Below are 6409 nucleotides of genomic sequence, written 5' to 3'. Positions count from 1 at the left end.
TGTTTTAAAAATGATAATGATACATGTGGTCCAATGAGCTGTGAATGTTTGGTGTTGAGTTTCTATTCAGTTTGACTAGGCCCATCAAAATGTTCAAATAATGTTCCACAGAAATATTACACATCACCACTTCACTAAGTGTTGAAGTGAGTGTACTCATTTTTTAAATGCAATGGTACTATTTTAGTGATTATTCTCACTATATATAATACATAAAACAGCTCAAAAGGCAAGTTCTGGCAAAATTAAAATTCATTGTGTTCTATCTGCTCTTCAGATACAACAATGGGTAGGAGTACTAGCACCTTAGCAAAGCTAATAAGTTCTCCTCCCGTCTGCTGCAGTTCTAATATCTCACCAAAATCTACTCCAAGAACAAATCCTCAGAGTTTTTTTATTCTCTTTCCTCTATGACTTCAGCAAATAATCACTAAAATAGTCAACATAAACATTATTTCTAATTTTCATAGTATCTTTGCAGTGTAGTTTTTATAATTTATTTGATAAAAAAATCTAGTTTGAGGAAGATTAAATAACTTACGTATATATCTTCACTAAGTACTGAAGCTCTGAGTAAAGTCTGACACGTCTGATTGTAAAACCTTGATCCAGTAATTCCTAATTGTTCCTCTTTGTAAAGACTTCTGTTCTGTTCCTGATACCCTCATTAACAAAATTAAGTACACATCACTTTCCTCTTAACTTCAGAGCCTGCACTCCCCCACATTCATCTGCCCCATGCTGCTGTTACCAGTCTTAGAGTAATTTGAATAGGTCAAAAGGCTTCTTGAAAATCTCCCAGAGGCCAGGCAGTGGCACATCTGCTTAGGTGCACACATTACAGTATGCAAAGCCTGGGTACAAGCCTCTGGTCCCCACCTGCAGGGGGAAAGGGTTTCAGATGTCTTTCTGTCTCTTTCCCTCTTTATCTCTCCCTCCCTTCTCAATTTTTCTGTCTCTATCCAATAATGAATAAATAAATATTTAAAATTTTTTTTAAAAAAGAAAATCTCCCCAGTTGAGTCACAGAACAAGATCTCTTCTATTGAACTTTTATAGAATGAATTCCCTGTAAACTAATATTGTTCTGATATCTATTTATTTATTTATTTATTTGCCTCCAGGGTTATTGCTGGGGCTCAGTGCCTGCACTACAAATCCACTGCTCCTGGAGGCCATTTTTTTTCCCTTTTGTTGCCCTTTCTTCTTGTTTATCGGTGTTGTTACTATTATTGTTGTTGCTGTTGTTGAATAGGACAGAGACAAATTGGGGGGGAGACAGAGAGGAGGAGAGAAAGATAGACGCCTGTAGACCTGCTTCACCGCCTGTGAAGCGACTCCCCTGCAGGTGGGGAGCCGGGGGCTGGAACCCAGGTCCTTGCGCTTTGTGCCATGTGTGCTTATCACACTGCGCTACCGCCCAACGCCCCCTGATATCAGTTTATTTGTTAGTCTAAAATAAGGATTAATTTGTCTATGTATAATAATTTTGCCAACTCTTTTTCTATTAGAATCAGAGACTTTAGCAGGCAAGAATTTATACCTAATAAATATTGTTTACCACACGAAACACTTATTTTTCTGCTACCTAAGTAAATTGAGTTGGTTTTTTTCTTTGAAGTAGTTATTTTTTTCTTCCTTAAGATCAACAAGGTATTAAAGGAAATACAATAACAGATTTTACTTACCATGAGAAAACTTTTTTATAAATATGTTTACCTAGCACAAGAAGACAATTCATTTTCTCCAATGGAGACTCATGCATCATTTAAAATAACACTGAAATGACTATCTTTGCTAAATCTCCCATATTATTGCAGTCTTTGCTAAGAATCTGGGCACCTGGGAGTTCAAGGTAAGATTTTACCGACATTGGTATAAAGTAACACTGTCCCCTCCTGTATTTCAAAAATCACTTTATATTGTCTACACATCTCAAAATAGCATTGCCTTTCTTTGCTGTACCATTGCACTGTGAACTCCTGTTCAATTTGTTATCCACCATCCTCCTCAAATCTCACTCAGCATGACAGCTTCCTGAGTAATACGCTCATAATTTGAATCTGTACTGCAAGTTATTTTCTCTTGGGTGCATATATTATCTTGCATGTCTTTATATTAAACCCCATCTCACTTTTGTTCAACCAGTGCCCTGTATTATCTGTATCCTGCTGGATTTGGAATATATCATTGACTTTATCTCTCCTACCTGCAAGCCCTTATGCTGTTTGCAAATCTGGTCAATATCACATTGACCTTTACAAGGTCAATTGTGAAAATAATAGGATGGTAGTAATGAACTCAGGTCTATAACCTGATGGAACACATAGGACTCACATCCCAGTTCTGTGCTTGCCCTGATAACCATTCTTTATATCCTTTGTGTAAGCCAATCCAGTTTATCCACCAACTTTCATTGTGTTCCTAACAATACATGTCTAATCTCTCAGTAAGCTGTGTGTAATAGGGGGTCAAGTGCCCTGGGACTATTATAAGCATAAAGGTGAATAGGGCAACATGTAGTACAAACTTCTTTTTTTTTTTAACCTTTCAAATAAAGGTATTAAAAGAGCACACACCATTTGGTTAACAGCAATGGTGTGCTTTATCCATCATCTCATTTTTAGATGTTTTAGCCTTTCTCTTCTGATTTTTCAACACAACATGTGAAGTTTCTCCTCTTAGAGTTCATCATCTGATGTTTTTTTTTCAGCTGAGTACTTACTTATGAGTATTTACATCTCCCAAAATATTTGCCTATCTGAATTCACCCGTTTATGTTAGGCTTATTCAAATCACCAGAGTTTCAGACTAGCTTAAATACCCTTTCTCTACCTGTCTGGATTCCAAATAGGAGTCACTACTATTGCTACCGTGTAATTCTGAATATCTTGAGCAGGAGTTAAGAGGTCTGCTTTCAATCAGTGGCTAAAGGATTAAAAGGTATGACTGAGGCTGCTACTCAGTTCTGCGTAATCTTGTTTCTCTACTGTCATGGGATTATTTGGTGGTTTTATTTGGTGGTTTTTGTAAAGAGTGAATTTTGTGGGGTTTTTTTTTTTTTGGTCTCCAGGGTTATCACTGGGACTCAGTGCCTACACTATGAATCCATTGCTCCTGGAGGCTATTTTCTCCCTTTCGTTGCCCTTGTTGTTTATCGTTGTTATTGTTATTGCTGTCATTGTTGGATAGGACAAAGAGAAATCGAGAGGGGGGGAAGACAGAAAGGGAGAGAGAAAGACAGACACTTGCAGACCTGCTTCACCACCTGTGAAGTGACTCCTCTGTAGGTGGGGGACCGGGGACTCTAACTGGGATCCTTTCGGAGGTCCTTGCACTTCATACTATGTATGCTTAACCCACTGCACCACTGTCCAGCCCCCCAGTGTGGTAGTTTTAACATCTCTGAGAAACATTAAAATCTATGGATTGATTTATAATTTTTGACAAAAAAAAACTTGAAATGCCTCTTGCTTCTATTATTACTCCCCTTTAATGTTCATGAGTCTGTCATCTCCTCAAATATTGTTTTAGGCTATTCAAAGAACTCAGGGACAGTGCAGTGGTGCACTGGGTTAAGCACAACTAGTACTAAGTGCAAGGACCCACACAAGGATCCTGGTTTGAGCCCCCAGCTTTCCACCTGCAGGGAGAAGGGGTCTCTTCACAAGTGCTTAAGCAGGTCTGCAGGTGTCTTTCTTGCTCTCTCCCTTTCTATCATACTCTCCCTCTCAATTTCTCTCTATCCTATCCAAAAAAAAAAAAAATGGAAAAAATGCCCTCCAGGAGCAGCGGAGGCATAGTGCAGGTACCAAGCCCCAGCAATAACACTGAAGGCAAAATGAAATGAAATAAAATAAAATAATAAAAAAGAACTGTCTCAGAGACACATTAGCAAATGAATGTCATCATTATACCTGTTAGATCTAGCCAAGGTCAGGAATTTCTCAACATGTACAAAACTTTTAATTCATCCCACTGTGGAACACTGTGGAATAATCTAAAATCAGTGCAAGTTAACCATCAGTTTCCTGAGAACAACAGTGCAGCAGTAGTGTACCAGACTTGTATATCCCATGTTCAGCTCCAACACCTACTACATATGAGAGCTGGACAGTCTCTGTGCCTTCTCTCTCTCATTAAGATCTTATGTTTTATTGTTATCTGTTATTAGTGGTGTGTTATAAGATTATAATGTGTAGCTCCATGCCACACTCACCCGTAAAGTTCTGTATCTACACTATCCACACCTCCTCAAAGACATGCGCCACAGTTCTTACAAGTCTTACAAACAATGTGCTTGCTTCTGATTTGGATTTTGGTGATTTGTCTTTTTTTTTTTTTTTGGCAAGTTCATGGGACTCAATTCTCTAGATTCCACATATGAGTGAAAGAATCTGGTAGTTGTCTTTCATCTCTTATTTCACTAAGCATAATCACTTCCAGTTCCATCCATTTTGTCCCAAAGGACACAGTATCATCTTTTGTGATTGCCAAGTAGTATTCCATGGAACATATACCCCATAACTTCTTTAGCTGGTCATCTGATGATGGGCATCTTTCCTATGAGTCATCTAACAATTATTGTCAGGACAGTTAAAGACTCACTTTTAAAAAAAAAAGAAGAGACATTTTTTATAATGTTGTTCAAAGTGTCACATTGTCAGGGCTAGAAAAGCAAGATACACAAAATTTTACTCAGGAAGACAAGTTTAATGTCTGACTGAGAGCCTTAGAAATAACTATCCTGAACACACATCACTATAGGAATGGAGTGGCCCAGAAAAAACTAAAAACCCTTTCCTTCAGACCTTGCCTTTCATGTGGGAACAACAATGGCTGGGTCAACCTATACACCACTCCAGGAAGACTGGTCCTGAAATGAGTGCAGCCTAGAATATTCCTAGCTATCACCATGGAATGAGATCTCAGACCTACAGGGATACAGAGATTACATAGGTTCCTGTGCTGAATATGGGCCCTAGATTAGATCAATGGAGCTTATAGATAATGGTATTTATATATTTTTCCCATATTTGGGAGCTCTTCTCTCTCCTGATTCAGCTTTCTAGTCTTATTTCCAACTCTGACACCATCTCTCCAGACAATAACTTTAGCCTACTTGCATGTTAGCTATCAGACTCAGGCAAAAATTAGTAAAGTTATGGGTACCTTGGAATATACCTAAAATAGACTTCCTAGCTTTTCCCAAAATGGAGACCCCAAATCTCATCTGCTCTATTCTATCTCATCTGCTCTATTCTCTAGTCTTATTATAAAGATGTTGCTGGTTATTAAACAGTTTGTTCTGCTTTATATCTTAATGCTTTTCAACCACCAAGTTGCAGATCCTACCATGACACCAATTTGAATTTCCTGAAGTCCATGACCTCACCAATGCGTCATGGAGCCCCAGCTCTCCAGAGCCCTGCCCCACTAGGGAAAGATAGAAATGGGCTGGGAATATGGGTCAACCTACCAACACCCATGTTCATCAGAGAAGCAATTACAGAAGCCAGACCTTTCACCTTCTGCACCCCATAATGATCCTGGATCCATACTCACAGAGGGATAAAGAATAGGAAAAGTTCCAATGGAGGCGATAGGATATGGAACTCTGGTGGTGGGAATTGTGTGGAATTGTACCCCTCTTATCCTATGGTCTTGTCGATCATAATTAAACCAGTCAATCAATCAGTAAATAAGTAAATAAATAAATAAAAGAAGTCACATGCCTTATTCAGAATATGAGATCAACTGTCTTCCATATCCTTTGATCAGTGCTGTTTACTCTGACTCCAACTTGTAGAATACAATCACTTTTCATTGCTGGTCTCTCTGCTCACTAAATACTCATCAGTATTCATTATCTGTGTTGTCCCATTAAATCTGAAAGTAATATTTAGGGGAGTGCAGGACTATTTGATAGTGAAAGGTGTCAGAGGCTGTTACAGATAGCTGAAGCTTTCTTTCTGCACAAGTAAGGAAAAGGAAGACTGTGGTCCACAGAAGGAATGAATGAACAGTACCTCTTTCCAAATAATACCAGCCGACTCCATTCCACTCCCTAATTACAGGTCATGTTCACCTCTGAGTGCACTGCTGTGTGGAGGCTGCTGGTGAGGGGGTGGTTCTCCTCTTGAAGAGGTCTGTGGCTGTGAATTCTTGGCAGCATTAGGGAAAGTGACACAGCTATCACTAATCAGATTCCTGGTGAGTGTCCTCAACTGCATGAGGTAGAAAATTAATTGGAGAACAGACCTACCATGAAGAAGTGAGACAACCAAGAGAATGACTTGATGTATGTTGTACTTGGATAGAAAAAAAAAAAAAAAAAACACGAAATCCTTAAAATTAATTACCAGGTCAGAATGAAATGAAGTAATCTCTCTGGTCCAGCAGTCAATTT

The sequence above is a fragment of the Erinaceus europaeus genome, chromosome 11, assembly GCF_950295315.1.
Source record: "Erinaceus europaeus chromosome 11, mEriEur2.1, whole genome shotgun sequence".
NCBI classification, from domain to species: domain Eukaryota; kingdom Metazoa; phylum Chordata; class Mammalia; order Eulipotyphla; family Erinaceidae; genus Erinaceus; species Erinaceus europaeus.
This window is presented reverse-complemented; position numbering follows the sequence as displayed.